General features: G+C 38.8%; 1 protein-coding gene and 1 long non-coding RNA gene across 47 annotated transcripts in view; one reads left to right on the forward strand and one right to left on the reverse strand.

The window, feature by feature from the left end:
• The window catches only part of LOC135294055 (uncharacterized), an 87,073-nt gene that overhangs the window by 18,273 nt on the left and 47,855 nt on the right, over positions 1 to 20,945 (reverse strand). For 2 of the 8 annotated variants that reach the window (XR_010356197.1, XR_010356193.1), the window contains exons 1-2: positions 17,619 to 17,736; positions 10,758 to 10,848 (exon numbers count right to left, since the gene is read on the reverse strand). This is a non-coding gene — a long non-coding RNA (uncharacterized LOC135294055). Of the gene's footprint in view, positions 1 to 1,045; positions 2,535 to 3,357; positions 3,451 to 3,538; positions 3,599 to 10,757; positions 10,849 to 15,402; positions 15,581 to 17,618; positions 17,737 to 20,945 lie in introns of those variants that run through there. The other 6 variants (XR_010356191.1, XR_010356192.1, XR_010356198.1 and 3 more) reach the window with 6 other exon arrangements.
• The window catches only part of LOC135294053 (uncharacterized), an 84,637-nt gene continuing 81,753 nt past the window's right edge, over positions 18,062 to 20,945 (forward strand). For all 39 annotated transcript variants that reach the window (XR_010356157.1, XR_010356152.1, XR_010356158.1 and 36 more), the window contains exons 1-2: positions 18,062 to 18,206; positions 19,558 to 19,686. The gene's annotated coding sequence lies outside the window, so the exon portion shown is untranslated. The remainder of the gene's footprint in view (positions 18,207 to 19,557; positions 19,687 to 20,945) is intronic.

Below are 20,945 nucleotides of genomic sequence, written 5' to 3' on the forward strand. Positions count from 1 at the left end.
AAGTATGACCATTTTTATAGCTTGCTAGCTAAAAAAAGCATACAGGAAGCTGATATAGCACTGAAAAAATTTATCAATCTACTGTTTGGTATATTATCATTGTATTTTAGAATCAATTGCAGCTTAAAAATAAAACTGAATAAGATTAACCCCTCCCACCGCTTTTCCCAGCTTCTAAAAAGTTTTTTGTAAGAAGTTGACGCATTAACTAGATTGCTGTATGAAACATTTTACAGGGAACTTGTGAAGTAACAAGCTCCAAGTTCTAGCAGAGTTTGTAAAAGTTGCATTTCAGAAAAGCTTTCCAGACCCCTCTTGACTGCACTGGTATAGCTTGCACACAACTTTTAAAAAATCTGTCTTCTCTGCACCTTTGGCAAGCACACAGGAAGAAAAACTGTGTGAACACTTTCAATCTGTACCAGCATTCTTTCTGCTTGAAAGGACACATACAAAATTAAGAAAAACGAAGAAGCTATTTTCTAAGTTCTACAAAGTAAGTTCGATATTTCATTATAGTAGTAATTAAAATGTTCTTTCCCCCCAGTTTTATCACAAAAAAATTAAAACTAAATATAGTGGATCCATCAAAAAAAAAAGCCAGATCTGTCTTAGAATATAATCTTCAATTTCTGCATGACAATTAAAAAAATTTTCTAACCTCTTTTCAGATTAAAAAAAAAAAATATTTTCAAGTTCTCCAATAAATGCAGACTTAGATTACACTATTACATTCAGAAAATATTATCCTATTATTATAGCTAAACTTTCCAAAATCTGAAATATATAGAATCATTAGTGATAAAAGAAAATGTGACAATCCCTCTCCAAACAACAATAACTGTTCAATACAAACTAGCTACATAATGTAAAGTTATTAAGACAAGGAAAAAGGTTCTCCTTTTAAACACATTAAATTTTAAAAACCCAAAACTTTAAAATCTATCAACTATTGGTTCTCTCTATTCATTATTTTGCTGATTTCCTTACAAAAAAATAGTTTTATGAAGTTATCAGAAGACTTGCTCTTGTAACAGTCACAGACCTTGTATAAAATTTTGTGCTCCCCTAAGTTGGCACAGCCTTTTATGAAAGAAGGCCATGCAAGTACTGTTGTTTTAATCTTCTAACTCTAGAATATATAGCAAAGCATTTCTTGTCCTCAATGGAATATTCAAGTCATTTGTGCAGAAACCCTGGTGGTCTGTGCATAGGATCAATTTCCAAAGTACTTCTAGGAAAGTGAAAAATATATTGGTCAGTATTAGCCAGACTGTCTTCCTAGTTGCTGTCTTATCTCAAATTGGTGAATAATTACAAACCATAGGCCAGTAACAGAGCAACATTTTTTTTTAATTGCCTTATATAAAAATAATAACTATTTACAGTATGCCAAACCACAAATCTTAAATTGAGATTTTGTTACATCTCAGTATTGTATGGGACTATAATGCCTGAAGATAAAAACCAGGCCCATAGCTCAGAATGAAACCCCACTTGTAAAGGGCTAAATTTGCTGCTTGTCTGCTTTCAAAGATTTAAGGTCAGAGTGACAATGCTATAAAATAAGGGTCAAAGCACAAAAAGACCAAGGCCACAGAACAAAGAGCTTTTCGTGTCCTGAAAGAAGTTGCTTTTTGTAAGCCTGCCTTCTGGCTCAGGCAGTAAATTTGTCTTTTTCTTTAACATCATCACTACATGACTTCTATAAAATGCCAGATAACAGCGTGACTTATGAAAGGTGAGATTGACCTGTTTGAAGAAATCAACTCAGCTGTTAAGGGAATCCACGAGTTAGTAGCAGAGGAACACCTCCTAGTAACTGCTACTTTTACTTTTCCAGCTGTTAGCTGTATTTCTACAACTTCATTATTTAATTAGCCACTTCAGCAGAAGTTTCAGGTGTCCTTAACACCTCTGGGGTGCAGATTCCTGATCATATTATCTTATTGCTTATTCAGTGGTAGCTGGTACAGCAATCTTTCTCCCACCTCTCTATTTAATGAAATATTAATAGAATCCTACTAATCTTGATACCATATAACACACAGATCTGTGTACTCCCTTTCAAAAAAATTTCTTGTTTGGTTCCCCACTTTCCAGCAATGAGACCCACTACTCACAGAACTGAGCTAATACAAAATAAAATAAGCACTTAGAAATTAGTGCTTTCTAAGGCTAACACAGATCAATAAGCAGTAATTTTTTTTTTCAGCTAGAAAACAAACTTCACTTGGAACATGCTTTTCCAAAAAAATAACAATGGTTTTGACAAATGAAAGGAACTTTATCCATGAAAAAAAAAAGACAAGTGATAAGGATGCTGGGTGCTTCTTATGGCTTTATACTAAGCTAGATTTTCAATATTTCACTAACAAGCTTAAAGTAAAACCACGCTGAATTAACTAGATGTTAATATATTAAGAAAAAGGATTTATAATCCAATACTTAAAGTACACAAGTAGATAAAAAAAAAAAATCAGAATTGTACTCTCAAACTAATAAATATCCACAAACTGAAAGAGGTTAAATCTCTCAAAACTAGCATCTGAATTTTTTTTAAAATAAAAAGTTACTTGACAGTATGCTTCTTGAGCAATATCAGTACTGCAAGAAGTGTTTCTCCATTGCAATCCAAACCTATATGAAAGAACCAAATTTATCTGCATTATCTTTTATAGCAGGTCTAAGGCAAGACATTTTAAAAACACAGAGCTTCCATACTTCGAGTAATTATTTTCCCCTTCAAGTTACTATTTTTTTTTTTCCAGTCCTACTAACTTACTTAATAGCTGGAACTGGAGATTCAGATATGTGTAATTAGGTTAAAAAAATATACAAAAAAATCCCTTACCTTTTGACTCTGGAGATCTATAACAGCCGAGTTTCAAAGCCAACAAAACAGAAGTTTCATGAAACAAAACATTTTGCTTTTGATCTACCTTAAGCTATAATATCTTATTCCTATATTAATTAGTAAATGTAGCATTAAATTTTTTTCTTTCTAAAAATTTAATATAATTGAAAAATACCTTAATATAGGAAAAGCCTAGTGTAATGTATGAAAGGCCTACTCCAATCATCCTACACTTTCTGAAGGAAATGATTACTCCTCATCTCTTAAGCAGCACTGGTGCGAGTATACTGATTTTTCTTGTGGTGAATAGCAGCCCACAAGTTAAGGAACTGATGCAAACTGGCAGATTTCCCCTTCTAATTCTGAGTCATATGCGTCATCTTTTTGTCAAAAGCTGGGAAGAAAAAGAGTCTCTCTTCCAGCCTGCCACATGAAACCACCTGCTTAAAGGCAGAACAGACCAATATTGCAATACTGGTCTGCACATTGCTGGTACTTACACATTTGTTCTTGCTTTGTTCAAATAAACAAAATATTGAAGACAGCTGTAATGCTAATGACAGAACTTATCTCTTTGATTTAGGGCCAAAAATCAAGCTGGTAAAAGGAAAAAAAAAAGAATAAAAAGAGAAAAGTCATATTGGCATGAAAGTGCTTATTCTTAAAATGGTAGTGTCTTACCTGCAAAAGACTAAGGGTTCAGTTTCTTAAAAGCTTACATGGCATGCTTGGTTTAATCACCTAGAATCAGACAGGTTTCATTGAAATACATTCCAAAACCAAGAGTTAATGTGTGTGATTAAGACCTGTGTATCACTGTACATGGCTGCCAAGTAATTCCTCAAACCCACTCCCCCAGTTAAACCAAAAATCTCCCCTGAACTCCAGAGAACCTACCAATTTCGTAGGTTAAATTTCACATGCTCCTTTTTCCCCCCGTTGTGCATTTTACAAATTAAGAACCAAGAAAACTATTTTCTTCTTGGACAGACTGATCAAGGCCAGCCATTGTTGGACTATATATACTGTGTTATGACACAATAGCTCTCTTTCAAAGGCACCAGTTAAGGTTGGGCACATCACCACTGCCAGCAGATTACATATTTTCAAATTGCACTAGAGTTGCTGATCAGACCTGCTGAAAACAGGTGTAAATGTTTACTGCAACAATGCACTGCAGTATTTATATTCACCTATGCCACTGCCAGAGTGATTGCAAGTAAATATCCTTTATAGAAAAACAACCTGAAAAGTTGTTGCAGCTAAAGCAAATTTTAGACATTAATAGTAAGTTGTGCAAAAGAATGCAGAGAAAATACAACTTGACTAACTGATCCAGAGTGTAGAAACAAACATGCCACTTTAATAACAGATCAGCTTTTTTATACTCAAGTGCACAAAATATATAAGATATTACATATATATATATGCATATAAAGTTAGATAGAAAGGTATAAACTCACACACACACTCTTACGTAAAATGCCCTTTGTTTTCAAATTTGTACTGTGCCACAAGCATTTACACGGCTGGGTGCATAGATTTCAATATAATGAGAAAATTTGCATTGCTAAAATAAGAATACTAGAGTGCTTTTCAAGAACCACGACACCATCATTTGCATTACAGGTTATTATTTACAGTTATTTAAGATGTTCTGTAAATCTATAATGAACACTGCAACAGTGAAAACTGTAATTTATTATGTAATGCACTGTTATATAAATTGTTTAAATTGTGTACAATATACACAAATGATCTCTTCTACTTGGTTAAATATTAAATACAGCACTTTATTGCTCATCTTCAACTATTTTTTTTCCATTCTATATAACATATTTTACTTGGTAAAATTAGAGACGCAAAGCACCTCACTGGTGCCTTAGTCTGGTTATTGTGTGCTTTGGTTTTTGTGTATTTTTTAAATATGAAATTAATTATTCATACTGTCATCTTAATTTTACTAACTTTATAGTATTTTGTAAGAAAATATTTTACTCACCATGTATTCCATTTTCCTTGGTACTTAAAAGACATTTAAGCTTTTCTGCAATGTTACCTTACCCCCCAACACCCAGTATCTTTCCAAGAGTTTGATGTGGCACATGACAGCAAATAAAAACCAAACAACACCCACCACTGAGAAAGTTATGCCTTTTTAACAATGGCAAGAGTGAACGAGGTAAGACACTGTGGAAGATGTTTCTTAACTTGTAATTCAGCAAAGCATAACAACTCTCTTAACTTCCTTCTCATTCAGTGGAGCACTCCAAGATATGAAAAGTGAGTTAAACCATTTAGGAGGGTAATCACAAAGAGCAGCTTTGGTCTAGGGGAAAACCTGGGAAAGTCTCCATTGTCTCCCTCTTTTTCATCTCAGGGCCACAGGCACCCATAACTGTTCTGGGGTAGGCTGCTGCTTTGAATTGCCCTCTAGTGTTAGCCTTCATTAATTCCTACCTCAATGACAAATCCTGTTCAGGTTTTTAATAATGGAAAGTGGGTCAGCAACAAAAGTTCTGTTAAGCTAAAAAAATTAAACAAAAAAATTTGAACAGTGTTCCAAACTCATTTTCAGGTCAGAAGACTGTGAGGTTGACAAGTATTACACACCAAACATACAAGAAGTCTATATACCTAAATGGCCAAAAAAAACCTCAACAAAAAACCAAAAAAAAAAAAAAAAAAAAAAGAAATCAAGGACAAGAACAGATTTATGAAAGAATTTATCAACATTGTATTTCAACATTGTACTGTACATTTCAGTCGGTTTATTATGCAGTTTCACAAAAATATAAATTTCTGAAGCAAATACTTAATATTCACAGCCAAATTCACTGTCATTACAATGGGATCAAAACATCAAAAAAACAGAGGAGTTGCTGGTGTCAACAGAACACCGTTTAGCAGTACCAATACTCTGGAAGGAATTATTCTCTCACTGCTAATTCAAGAGACTCCTTGTTACACCCTAAACCCAGATGCAAAACAGGCACCATGAAGATCCAGATTTTAAACCTGGTAATAGTAGGAAGAGAAGACAAGCATTTTTCCCTGATTTTATTTCAAACCATGTTTTATCTGCTCTCAAATTGTTTAGAGAGGTCATGAATCTGGGACTCAAAGAAGTATGGAGAATATATTAGTAACACTTGCATGTCATACAAGCTATGGATTTCCACATCCATAGAATTAAAGATGAGCTTATGACCCTTTGTTTAAAAAATACTCTGGTCCTACAGAACTACAATCCTTCACTCTGACAAAGTAGAAAAAATATTTTTAGAATTAGGTGTTAACACAATGAAGAAAAGTACAGATTTGAGTGCTGCTTTTATAACTCCTGTGCTTGGCATTAAAAGCAGCATTCTCCCTTCTCCTGAGAACCTGGAAAAAATCTTTTGCTTTTAGGGAGCAGAGGGACAGGGTAACCAGTACCTATCATTCTTTTTGATCAGGAGTTCTTTTTGCCTGTGGAAAATGCTGACAATAAGTGTTACAGTATCAAAAGGGAACTCTGATCCACAATAAAGTTTTCAATATATTTTCACTCAGAGAAGGACTTTCTTATAAGAAAGGAACATTGCAATGCTTCACAAGATGGAGCATCTTCTTTTTCTAATTTCTGAGCTTGACTAAAATATGGACTAACTTGCAACAAGAGAGAGAGAGGTATTTTCAGAATAAAGTGATAACATTCATAAGACCACAGTATCTATCCATTCTACCAAGAGAAAATTTTGCTCCAAAAGAATACAGAAATTATAAACCAAATGTTTTAATTTATCAGATCCACTGGAAGTCCTGCTAAATTTAGAAGTGACTTACATGTCTAGAAGTGACTTATATCTATTTTGAAGTAGGAAATGATCAGTTAAATTTGGGAAGATCATAATCATAGACATTTAGAAAGTATTGTAATTATGAACAAGTTAATTTCCATATGAATACTAAAATACATTTCCTTCTGTGGGGAGAAAGGGCAGCTAAAAAATTAAAAAAAAAAAAAGAAGTTGTTCTTCATGTCAACTAGGAAGTGGAAGTATAAAATCACAAAAAACTTTGACTAAAGGCTTAAAAAAAAAAACCACACCAACAAACCAAACCATGCACAAAACAAAAAAAACCCAAACCCGTAGGACACTCACAGGAAGTAAAAACCAAGCTCTTAAAATTTAGTGGGTTAAAGAAAAAGTATAAATACTTCAGAGGTATTTGAACATGACTAAGATTTTTAAGTACCTCACAAATTAAAAATATATATTGCTGATATCTTGCTTTGACTAGATTATCTTGATAATGTATTTCAATAAAAAGAACTAATTCTCTTATAATACTGGTCTAAAAATTTAGAGTAACAAAAAAAAGTCCTGCCCCCAACAAACGCAGAAAAAAAATTACCATGAATATCCATGTGTTTGAAAGAAATACAAAATTAACAAAGCTAGAAACAATTGTTTATTTGAACACTCTACTCAATTAGCAATTGCATCTTCATATATGCCCTGTTTTTAGTGTGCAAACAGCAGTCTAAACTAAGGTGTATTAAGAAGCCATCAATACACCACATGAACACTTTATTTTGATTACATTTCTCATTCCCCTACTAAAACCTTCAAAGTATGGGTCGACACAAATTCCTCCTTAGACTTCTGTTGAAATTAGACAAAAATAACAATAAAAAGGGGGCAATGCCTTAGTTAAATATTTACATTTGAGTGAGGAGAATAAGCATTTAAATATCCCAGTTAGCATATTTTAACTATTTTTCCTAAAGAATTTCCATGCCATTTGCTTTTATTTTCCTATTGCCTAGCAAGATCATTTTACCAACAGGCAAGGAAAAATGATGTGTAAGAATGCCAGTCTTAAATTCTTCCTATATACATGTTTCATTGAATGTCTGAAGTAATAATAAAAATTAATGTCTATTTAAATCTTATACTCTATGAAACTCCATTTTAAAATAATGTAGGGCTGGATTTAGTTTAAACTAACAAAATCCAGAAAATTCAGTTGCTTCAGATTTAAAACTTAAAATAGTCATGCCTAAGATATCAAACAATGGTTGATTTTACATGTATTGTAATAACTAGGAATGGGTTGCATTTATAGCCACAGATCTCTTTCAGGAAAATTATTTCAGTTGCCTTTGCAAAGCAAGAGAAATCCTTAAAGAAATCATAAACTGATTGCAAAAGTAATCTGCAACAGTTTCTTTTGGATGAGCAACAAGCATGTATTGTCAGCTTTCAAATTATGATTTAGTTAACAAGACTTGCAGAGCCTCAAGTGTTATACCTACAGTAGGAACAGTAGAAGTGGCCATGAAAAGTTCCACATCTGAAGCACTTCAGTAAAGAAGTCTGCACATTTTTATCTTTTCAACCTCATTACAATTAGATATTGCAACACAGTTTACAAAGTCAAGCACACAGCTTGCAATAGCCACACCAGCAATTTTTAAGGGGCAAGCACTGCAGGCCCTTAATTCAGGCTGAACGTCCAACAAAATCAGGAGCTGATTTGCTAAATAAGAACTATAGTAGGAGATGCTAAGAATAAGAAAATAAAACAAAACAAATGCATCCCACCACCTTTCTTGCAAGTTTCACCTACTCTTCAGGTCAAGAAACATTCATGCTGAATACCAAGTACAAAAGAGCTCTAGAAAAAAAATTAAAAATTAATATGGGCCAAAATTCAGCACAAAAATATTCTAGAGCAAATCAACACATTAAGTGGACTCTAATCATAACTGACAACTGCAGCACTCTTAAAAGATACTAGAGCTTGTAAATGGGAAAGACCCAATTACTACATTACTGCAAAACTCTTTGCACTTTCTAAAAAAACATTTAAACTTGTCTTAAAGTTCTAAATACTTTAATATATACTTAATTTGTAAAAGGAAAGAAAGTGTGCATCTAATGAGAATACCATTCTGCAAATCCTTATTCATGGTCGTGAGTCATTAGAACTACTTGTGTATATTAAAGTTTGTAGTATTAGGCCCTAAATGTAAAATCCCTTTGATTTACAGTTGTGAACCAGAAACCACCTTTTTTGCTGAATAAGAATCTATGAGAAATACTCTGAACCTGTGTCAGACCAAGGAACACTCCATCAAACTTTCACCTTTTAAATATCTCACAAGGGAGCCTTAGATACCTTTGCCTTGCAATATAATCCTGATTTTCATTAACAAGAATGTAACTGCTTTTGTACAGGAAAAAAAAAAAAAGAACAAACTCAAACTGCTCAGTGAAATCCTAAAATCCTTATTTTCCTAAGAAAGCCAGTAGAAAAAAAAGGGAAAAAAAAGGAAAAAAAAAAAGGAAAAAAAAAAGTAAAATAAGAAAGAAACAACAGCAATGCAGTACCTGCAAAGCAGTTTGTGGACAGACCGAAATATTTATTTATTTGGAAGCATATTAGGCATGTTACCCAAACACAGTTACAACGTTAATAGAAGTACTTTCACTGTGTATTTAATTGCATAAAGAAAGGATTAAAACTGAAAGAATTGCTACTTACTAATCACAAACTTCAAAGCCTATATAAAGTTAAGGTTTACTTCCTACATTTTCTGAATTCAAAATTTTCTTACTCAACTCAGAATTCTCTCTAGGAGGCCTTAACTACCCCAAAATCATAGCATTGTATAAAAAATATATTCAGAACCATATCCCTTAAAAATTTCTGTAACAGGAGGTGTACTGCTGGTAAATTCCAGTAATTCTTCAGTTCTACCAGCCACTACTTACAACAATGAGGAAATATGAAATTTACACCTCACTGGATTTCCTTGATAGAAATTAGGAGTTACTGGGATAAACTGAAATTTTGGGTTTTTAAAACTTCTCTGATTTTAAGGTATAATTACTTCACACAAAGAAAAAGTGTTCTTAAAGACAGACAGACTTGATTAAGGATAAAAACTGAATTCCAGCTGAAAGTTGGAATTGCTAAAGTCACAACATGTTCATAAAATTTGTGGTACCACAATATGTTCTGCTGAAGATAAAGTCTTACAGATTTTACTATTCCATTTTGTATTTAAACAAATTTACTCAATCCAAGACCAGTTACTATTTTAATTTCAGCTGTCTGTGTAACTGGTTAGTTAAGACTATTCATATATGAGTAGATAGGTTATGATTACTCTGAATGGATTTCTCAGTTTCAGCCAAATGAGTACTTTTAGTGCAAAGCAGGACTTGCAATATGAATGTAGCACAGTCCATATTAATTCCTCTAAACTGTTCAGTGTTTTGCTACATAATATCTGCTTGCCAACAAAAAAGATAAATAAAATTTCTGAATATACTGCTACAGATGGAAGGCTCTGAAAACCTGTTATTTTTTTCTGTTTTCTGCTTCTTTGCTTGTCACATAGGTAGTTTATTAATGCCTTTAAAACCAAATTTTACACACTACATGGAAATACACTCAGCTAGCTCTCTATTCTATTCTTTAACACACCCTCCCCCCCCCAAAAAAAAGTTATTGAAAAATGATTTTTTTATATCATCCATACTTTGTTTTTGGATTAGCAACATTTCAGTTGGAGTAATTCCCAAGACAGGAATATGAGAACAATACTATATGGAGAATTTATATAGCTCAAATGGATCAAGGCTGTTGCAAACTCAGCTTTTTATACATATTTTTGGCCACTTCATTTCCTTCTGAGCACAGCCTGTGTTAATACTTTTACTTAGTGTTTTATAATTTTACAGGAGGAGTGTAAAGAAGAATTATTTTAACAAATAATAAATTCTTGAGCAATCCCATTAGAACTGGCCTATTTTGAATACTCTGAATAAGTTATACTACTGTGTACATTTTTTAAAATAAAGAACATATGTAATAAGAGAAATGTTAATATAATATATACCATGCTCATGCTCCATCAACCTTCCAGAGAGTTTTTCAATCACAGGAGTAAGCCGTTCTCCAAAATCAGCTCTCTATTGAAAGGTCAAAACCTGCAATAAAAATGTCATGTATTATAACATATTTCCAACACCCACAGTTTCATGGTTGATCCCCAAACATAGATGTAGGTCATCAGCTTGACCCTCGCATTGTCTATGTTACAGGAAATCCTAATTTTAAAAATACTTTTTTTTTTAAACCAAACTGACTTGATTAGGAACACCTGTGATATGCCTCTTTATTATCAGAAGCCTCCTGAAACAAATCAGATTAGCATGTTTCTGCTTTCATTCTACCCACAGCATTTTAAGATGAAAGTAAGAGGAAGGAGGAGGAAAAAAAAAAGAAAAAAAAAGAAAAAAAAAAAGAAAAAAAAGGAGTAAGGGGTGTTGTTCTCCCTTCCTACCCACTACCAATCCCTCTCTCCACCCTCAAACAAGCAAACAGGTAAGGTTTTTTAGTAAGTAAACTATTTAATGGATGTCTGATTACTGCTGTCATATTTCCTAAGATGTGCTATTGACTGTTATGTATTTAAATCCTAGTGTTTCACTTTAAGGAATTTTAATATTTTTTTGGCTTTTCAAGGCAGTACCATTATTGCCTTTATTAGAATTCAGCCTACAAATATTAGCTACTTTAAAACATATAATGGAAAAAATACAGTCATATAATACATTCTGAGAGATAAAACAGATTTTAAGAGTTAAAAAAAAGAAAGATAATTAAAAAAAAAAAAAGCAGCAGCCCTGATCAGGTAAGAACAAAGTATAACTTGACAGATACAGTAAATATAGCCAGATAGCTACTGGAGGAAATACTGCATTCACAGAGTCACAGAGACAAAATCTTAATTCTGTTTTGATTTTATTTGAACTTTTCATTGTAGACACCATAACAAGACACATCCTATGCCTAATAAATGAATAGCTGATGCCTAGATCAGGTCACCTGCTCATAAATGCTCGTATAAATTTGTTCTTTATTCTTTGAGAGTATTCCAGAAAATACTACAACCCCCTTCACAGCTATGGACTTATAATAATCACCCTGCTTTAACAAGATAAAGGAGTTTGTGAGTTTGTATTTTCGTGTATTCCACACATCATGTATTTCACCTTTTAAAAAAAAGTTTTTGTTCTTCAATGAAACACACCAAAGTTGTGGTCCCCCTCTGTGCTTATATTGAGATTTAACATACTTGAAGATTATATTGAAACTGGACTTACATAAAGCTTTTTAAAATGAAAATACATGCCTAAGCCCTATACGATGTGTAATTATCTTTTTCTCAGACTAAATCTTCAAAAGAATTTCAGTTCATGCTAAATAAAATAATTAATTTTAACAATATTCAATGCTGAAAAGGTTATTAATAATCTATTTACTGCAGATTCACTCACTACAGTGTCTGAAAACAAACTAAATAGTCACGGGGTGGGGGGGTCCTATTTCTAACAGTGGTTTCCTTTAGACATTAATAACGATCACTGAAAGTCACTCCTATCTTCCAGTTTTAAGCAATATAACAATATTGCCTTCAGTTTTACAGGACATCTTGGAACCCTTTAAGAAAATAAAAGCTAAATGTACATAATTTACATTTGCTACTGTTGTGTGCATTGGTAATAAATGTGTGTGTGATGTCATCCTTACACACTAGCAACTGTTCGTTATCGAGCTCTGGAAAAGTGTTAAGAATTAGATAAATTTTAAAAATTTAGTATTCTCTGTAAAAAGAACTTTTTTTGTTTTTAATAATACACTAAAAATATTATTCCATGCAAATATTAGAATAAAAAAATTGACGAACTTTAAGTGTTAGCTGGACTAGAGCTCAAGTTGTTTCACCCTCTTCTAACACTCATCCAAATCTTCTAAAGTTCTCACACAGCATTCAAAGCTAAGATCAGAACTATCCCTCAGTTGTGGTAACTTCAACTCTATCCCAAAGTTTCATTATTACAATAAGTGTTTTAAAAACTTACAGGAAAGGGTTAAAAAATAATCAGTACAGACATTGCCTTACACCCTTATGGGCAGAAATTTTTACACCTAGCTTACTCTGAATATTTCTGAAATTGTCCAGTATCCACAATGAAGACATTTTTTCAATAGAGAGATTCCTTTTGAAAGCCAACTTAAGTATTAATACACCAGTAACCTGAAAATTCAACATAACTCCTGCCAATAATGCAAAAAAAAAAAAATTGCAAATCAACATTTTCACTGATTAAAAGAGGTTACTGGAAATCTGTGGCTACACCTCTGCCTGATGTCCCCTTTCTATCTGAGGGGCTTATCAACTTTTTTTCTATCTTTAAAATACATTACTAGTTCTATTAAAAAAATAGATGGCTGTGAGAAGAGTCACAAGGGACTAAGCTCAAAAACAATTTGGGCAGCCTGTTCAAACAAAAATTTCCAAGTATTACTGATAATAGAAAACACAATTTTTTGAGATCAGGTTCCAGTGCTAGATATTAAGTGTTTAGAACATATAATAATAAATAGATGAAAAAAAAGGATCCGTGGAGAACACTTAGTGGTGTACATGAAGTTATTTTTAGTTTTAAAAACTTTCAGACAAAAATATTTTTGTTTCTACACAAAAGCCTACAATTTCACTCCCCATTTCTTTCACAGACAGTCAAAACTAGTCCAAGATGCGCTCTATCCTTGACAGTTTGTAATGAATGTGAATTACTCAAATAACTTGCAATGGGCCTTTAGGTGTGGGTGGATGACTGCATCTACAAAGCAGAATACCTGCAGCATATTCATAGAATACAATGATAAGCTTCTTGGTTCTCTCTTACATATTCAGTAGTTAATTGCTCCCCAGAGCAAATAACAAAACCCAGTAAGGTCCTGTAAGAGGACCACTAACTGATACGTGGCTACTTTTCCTGAAAAGAAAGCTCATCTGCTTTTACATGTGTAAAAGTGTATCAGAAAAGCAGTGATACACCTGCTGTAAGGGTGGCTTCTGACACTCAAGATGGGTGAGATGTGCATCTTCACACAGTGTTCACAGGCAGGGTATACACAGCCAGGTAGTTTGCATGCAGTTCCAGTTGTACTTCACTGCAGAATGTGACTTATTAGTCATAAAAATAATTAAGGAATTAAAGACTCCAATTTATTTTTCCTTTAATGACATTACATTTTGGATGGAATAGTAATAGGTGCAGAATTCCAGAAGCTAAGGATAAAAAAACCCCAAACAATGAACTAAGCAGAAAAAGAACCCCATGATAGCTTGGTATCGTATATGTAGTCTGCCTTTAAAATGTTACTACAATAAGATTTCTATGAAGCATTAGCCTAACACATTAAAAGGTCACACAGATAACACAGTCATACTTTCAAATCACGGTTATTTCTCAAAATTAAAAAATTCATGAGTTGCTTCCAGCTTCAGTAGATTTGTATCTATAAAATGAGAGGGTACCCTCTTCGAAACTTTCAGTAAAACTTTAGAGGAGAAAAAGAAAAAAGAAAAAAAAAAAAGCCTGAACCAAATGAAGCTTATTTGGATGTTTTTCCTAAGAATCAAGATATAGGATTAGACTCAAAAGAAACAGAGGAAAAAAAAATACACACACTATGCTACATGCTATACCTAAGCAAGGTTTAATTAAGCATAGAACTTTAGCTTTCACTTATTGATAAAATATAAATATATACATTTAGATATTCAAGTTCAATTGATATTTCCTCCAAATGTAACTTTTCCAGGGCCAAGTAATCCCAGTTAATGTTTGACATTTTAACTGAGGTAAAAAATGCAAGCAGCTCTACAAGGGTCTATTTAAGCTACATGATTTTTCCCCCCCCTTAATTTCTCAAAAGAAGGAGTACATAAAATATAAGAAAGGAAAAGTTACTTAAAATACACTATATATTCATATTAGATTGCTTACTGCTTTCATTTTAGCCACACCCACCTTTATGTAATTGTAAAATATGAGAACAGTGCAGCTGAGAAATAAGAAAGCTTAAAAGAACAGTTGTTTCATCTAGTCAAATATGTGCTAAGCACAGATTTTAATTAAAATGAAAAAGATGTATAAATTGCATGCTACTGAACATGACTAGTGGGGAAAAATACACACGCACCTGTACAATACTGAATTATGGAGGTTTTTTTGTAAATTAGCTATGAGTCAGGACAGTTATTTCAATGAAAGTGAAAGTCAGTATTTGTGAGTGCAATTCCACAGCGAAGTAGTGTAAATCTCTTCAAATTCTGATATTTCAAAGTATACACAGCTACAGTGAAAACAGCTTTGTGCACATTCCCATACTGACTGTCAAAAACATTTCTGAAAACACTCTGAAAGTAATGATGCAGAGCTAAAGAAATGAGTACTAAATCTCAATAGGATCTTACTAGTATTTCAATTTCAAGGATTAAGCGGAATTTTCTATCAGGGCACAAAGGTATGAATTGCGGAGACAAACTAAGCAGCTATTCCCAGGGAAAAAATAACTGGAAAAGTGTAATTTATGTACTGGATTAAAAGAATCCAGGGAAACTAGGGATGTGAGACAGAAAAATCTCCTTGAACTGTTGGACTTCTGCATTAGACAGAAAATACCTTGAATCACAATCCAGTTGCCATGCTGGAAACGCTAAGTTTTGCATTTCACTTTAAGACTACACGCTCTCAGCCATGCACACAGAAATCTTTTGTACAGCACTTCTGCACCCCAACTCTTCTCTACGTCCCTCCTACGTCCCTCGGTTAACTCGTTATTTTCGGTGGCCGGGGTACTCGAGCGCACGGCGGCCGCTTCTGGCTTTGAACGCCGCGGAGGGATGCGCGGGGGGGGAGCGGAGGACGGGGGGGCAGCGTGGGGGGAGGAAGAGGAGCGGGGAAAGGCTGTGACCCGGTCCAACCTCCCAGCCCCGCGTCCCCGCAGGCAACCAGGGAGGGCAGAGCCGGTCCAGCCTCCGCTGAACGGGCGCCTTAACGGGGGGCCCGATGCTGCATTCGCTGCGCATCCTGCGCGCCCGCCAGCTCGACGGCAGCCCCGGGCGCCCGCCGCTCACACGGCATCGGGGAAAATATCCATGCGCCTTCCTGCCTCCAGAAAAAAAAATTAAAATAATAATGTTTTTTAAAAAAGGTCGTGCGGCCGAAAGTGAAGAGGGAAGGAGGAAGAGGAATAAAAAGTAACGCTTAGAAATTGTGGCTGGGAAGGAGCCCGCTGGCCTGGCAGCGCCCGAGCTCCCTGCCGGCCCCGCCGCACGGTGCTGTCCCCGCCGGCGCTCCCGCCACAAAAAGATGCCTTGTGAGCCTGTGTGCGCAACTCCGAAACGCGAGCGCCCACGCCAGAGCCGGCCCCGAGGGGGTTAAACGGCGTCGTGGAGAAAAAGGCACCGTGTCACATATTATGTGTGTATGTATGTGTGTGTGTGTGTGTGTGTGCGGAGGGGGAATCGCCCGGCGCACAGGCTGCGAGAGGTCTCGGCGCCTATCACAATAAGCACGATCGCGTTCATACAGCTACGAGAGACCGAGAGCTGCCGGCCACCGAGAAATGACATAGAAACAACCACCAAAAAATAGCTAAGCCAATGACAAATAGCGACCCGGGTGACAGAGACAGAGAATTTTGTAGGCGGAGAAGAGGAGGTGAATGGCCAGCTCTGATCACAGTATTAGGCTGGGCTATCTATGGGGAGGGTATTTACTCGGTTTTGGGGTGTGTGGGAGGAGAGGAAAAACACCTACAAATAGCTGGCACGATTCAAATGGTCTCGGATTATGTTTTCCCCCCCTCCAGTCCAGGAAGGAAACTCGCTTTTTAACGCTACGAGGGGGAAAAAATAGCTCTGTGCAATAGGGGATGAAGAGCACTTTGGTCATTCGTTAATACCCAAAGGGGCAGAGATGATAAATGTGACAGCATGTGGCAGCACGACCGTCACCCGGGCTCCTGCAAAAGGCGGCTCCGTATCGCGACACGGGAAATTAAGCGATTGAGTGGGAGGTGGAGAAAGCGCTTAAACGGAGAAGTTAATCTGCTAACATGGAGAGGAAACAAACGGAGAAAAAAACCCCGAAGGTTGTCCTCTCTATATTTTTTTGGGTGGGGGGGGTGCGGGGGGAGAAGGGAAAGGGAAGAGAAAGAGCGAAGGGGCATTAATCCAGCTTACGAAAACACGGGGAGAGAGGAAGGAGGAGGCGGGGGGTGGGGGGGGGGGGGTTGGGGGCGGCGGGCGAGAAAGGGAGATGTGCATGTAAGTGTGGAAGTCATCCTGGCGGCTGCCGCTGCAGAGCCGGGAAGCAGGAGCCTCCGTGTCCCGGGCGCTGCCCCGAAATTTCCACGGCGGAGAGCGGGGTGGGGGGGGGCAGAACGCGGGAGGGAGGGATCCGCTGGCGGGGGGGCTGGTAGCGACCGGAGGGGAGATGAGGGGCAGCCTGTCCTATCATGTCCCGGCAGCGCGGGGCACCGGGACCCTCTGGAGCTCCAGCTGTCCCGCGGCTCCCGCCCGCGCCCCCGCCGCTCTCCGCGGGCCGGGTGCGAGCGGCGCTGCCGGGATCCCCGCCCGGGCGCGGTGCCGCCCCGGGGAGCAAGCGGGGTTACCTGCCGGAGGAGACGGCCGCTCCCGGCTGCCGAGGCGGAGGGAAGCGAGTGACAGATCCGCCCAGGACCTGCCGCCGCCTCCCGGCCCGCTGCCCGCCGGGCTCCCGAGGTGGCTTTTCCCGGCGGCGGGGTGCAGGTTGCCCCCGTTTTGCAAAGACGCGCTTCCCCCGCCCGCCCAGCTCCCTCTGCCCCAGCCGCGCCCGGTCCCTCCGGCTCTTACCGCCTGTGCCGGCGGCGGCAGCGGCGGCACCCGCTCCGAAGCGCGACGGTGAGGGTGGAAGCGGGGCAGCGGAGGGGAAGGGAGGTGAGTTTCGCGGGGCGGGAGGGCGGGCGGCCCCCGCGCCTCCCCCGCGGCGGCGGTAGCAGCGATGCGATCGGGCATCACTCGAAAATGGCGCCGAAAGAGCGGAGGGCTCTTCATTCAAATTCGTTAGCGCCAGCCCCGCCGCCCCGGGGCATGCCGGGAACGGGGGGGGGCGTGCGGGGGCTGAGGCGGCAGCGCCGCACGGACACGGCGCTCGCTGTCAATGCCGCCCCTCCCCCCCGCGCTCCCGCCGCCCGCCCGCCCGCGCGCGCTCCACGCCCTCCCCGCTCACCGCGCGCTCCCGACCCAACCGCCGCTAATGGGGAAAGGGGGGTGGGGGGGGAGAGAGGGAAGGAGGGAGGGAGGGAGGGAGAGAGAGAGGGAAATGTCACCCGGAGCCCGGGCCCGCGGGGGAGAGGTGGCGCGTTAGAGATGTGTGTGGGAGAGAGGGAGAGAGAGAGAGAGGGGGAGCGAGACCTCCGCTGGCCCCGCGAACTTGTCAAGGTAAAGGCGCCGGTGGAAGGGAGGGGGGTGGATAGGGGGGCACGACAGCGGATTTTGGGAAGGTAGGGAAAGGAAGCCCGGCTGGGGGAGGGGGATGTGCGCCAAGAGGACCTGAGGAAAATATGAACAGCGCCTCCCCCCCGCGCCCCCCCCTGCCTCCAAGGACCCCCGCGGCTCCCGCTGCGCTCAGGTTGCAGCCTGACCCCCCTCGTCCCCCCACATGGCCGCGCACCCCGCCGCAGCCAGAGCAGGGTGCGGAGCGCTCGGCGCTTGCCCGCAGCGCACGGGCCCGATCCCGATCCCGACTGGCAGCCGCCGCTCCCCATCCCCCTCCTGCCGCCGCACCGGCTGCGGGCGGCAGCGCCCCGGGGCGCCCCCCGGCCGGGCTCGCCAGCAGCCCCTCAGCGGCGGAGCGCGGCTGTGCGGGCTCATCCCGGGGCAGAGCGGGCCCGGAGCGGACTACACTGGTCATTGCGAAAAAAACCAAACAACAAGAAAAAAAAAACTAAAAAGAAAACCAAACCAAAACAAACCCCAAACCAACTAAAACACCCCCCACAAAAATTAAAAAAAAAAAAAGAAAAAGAAAAGGAAAAAAAAAGGCAAAAAGCCATCTCGGAGGAACTTCACGGAGCGAGGTTCAACTCGGGCAGCGCTCCCGCCTCGGCTGCGCGCAGAGCGCTCGGAGAGAAGGCGAACTTTCATTTTCACGCCGCATCCTCCCCTCCGCTCCCAGCTGCGACTGATCGTAAGATACCTGATGGCCGGGTTAGTGCTCCCACCCGCCTTTTGGGGATGGGGCAGCCGAGATGGAGGTTAGCGAGCTGCCGAAAGCCGCGGGGGGAAGGCAGAAGGCAGTGCCGCCCGAGCCACTCGCAGCCTGCACTTGACTTGTGCCTCATGAAGGGTCCTTCCCCGGCAGCTCCGCGGACCCTGCCTCGGCTGGGAGACCCAGCGCATCCCTGCCAGCCGCTCCTCGAGCAGTGTTCCGCGCTTTTTTTTACTAATCTGATGCACTTTTTAGAATGGGAAAGGAAAGCAGGGGCCTCAGACCTGCAAACTGTTGTTCTCATGACTTAGGGGAAGATTTTTCAAAAGTACATAATGGGAGTCTGGGAGCTCTGTTCCCACTGACTTTCAAAATCTTCCCTTCACGTCTGTGAGCAAGTCCTCTTGAACTCGGTTGGACTGCTGGCAGACGAACGCTAGCAGGCTCAGGGCCTAATGCTTTTCATGATTCCACTGCTCCCTGCTAGAGCTGCACTGACAAAATATAAAGAACAAGTTTTGAAAGGGAGAGGTAATTTCTCTCGCTTTTTTTTTTTTTTTTTTTTTTTTTTTTTTTAACCAGTGCTACAGTACAAAACACGAAGCTTTTGAGCTCAAAAAGCCTAGACCATCATGGCTACGAAAATTACTGCTGCTCAGAGAGTGTGTAATTCTGGAGCTCCTTAAGGAAAAAAGTAGTGCCATGCAACATGTAAGTAATCACATAGGTAATATTATGCATTTATGTTATTATATTTTCCTCTGAATTGAAGTTTGGTGCAGCTAAAGAAATTGATTCCTAATTTTTTAAAACCAGGTTCTCAATGAAAATGAGCTACATGACAAAACTTCAGATCGTAAAGCCATTCTATTAAGAAGGAGGAAATATAAATTATTTGCAGTATATTTACTTTTTTGCTCTTTTACTAAAATTACTCTAAGCAAAATTTTTGAAAAGTATGCCTTTCAACTGAAAGGAATGATAGTACATATTTTCTGATTTTTTTCCCTGAAGGTTAGGTGCCTGTGAAAAGAAAACTTTGCAGTAGAAATAGCAGTGAAAACAGTAAAGAAAAATATAAAATTATGGTGTTGCTGATACCACTTCTCTGTACTTAGATTATGTATAGTTTTGCCCTAAAATAATTCTAGTTACTATTTTACACCCATTTTTCCAATGCTAATATAAAAATAAGATGTAGAAAATATTATGTCAATATACTGTGATACACTGTTTCTGTGATACATGGTATTCTTCAATATGAATAGGACACTACTTTCAGATATCATTCCTAAGATTTCATTAAGATTTTTAATGAAAGTGAAATTTTTACATCCCCTAATATCTAGTACTTGCTCTCAGGTTCCATTCTTAATGCATATAGGCCCCAGTTCTGCACAGACTGAAATCTGTATGATTATGTGTAAGCACACTGAGTAGTTCTCTTTCTTATTATGCTCTTTTGTTTCGGACTTACAAAGTTAATAGTGACATTACAAAACCATCATTCTCAGAATTACTTAGGACTGCATAAAGCTTAAACCTAATGTAATATTTTTAGTTTACACCTTCTATCCGTATATCTTAAATAATGCACAATTACAATAATTTGTGGATCAGAATGGGTAAATATTTAACTGAGAATTAGAAAAAGTGAGAAAGGCAATTGCTGTAGTGTAAAAATCCATGTAAGAGGAGGTGGCTATTGCATTCTTTAGCTGTAGCATCTGGGAGAGGATCATCAGTGTTTCCTCAGTGACTAGCCAAGCCAAAAAGTCACAGCAGGAACACAGCTGAGAATAGAAGGAAAAGAAAGGGATTTTGAGCCTCACAAAAAATAATATCAACCTTTTAGATCAAGTTTCCATCCCAAACAAACTGGACTCATCAGACTGGTAGATGTCTTATCTGCTGTGGAAGCAGATATGAGGTTAAGCTGCAGTTTTTATAATCAACTCCTTTCTTCAAGC

This window comes from Passer domesticus, chromosome 2 (assembly GCF_036417665.1).
Source record: "Passer domesticus isolate bPasDom1 chromosome 2, bPasDom1.hap1, whole genome shotgun sequence".
Lineage (NCBI taxonomy): Eukaryota > Metazoa > Chordata > Aves > Passeriformes > Passeridae > Passer > Passer domesticus.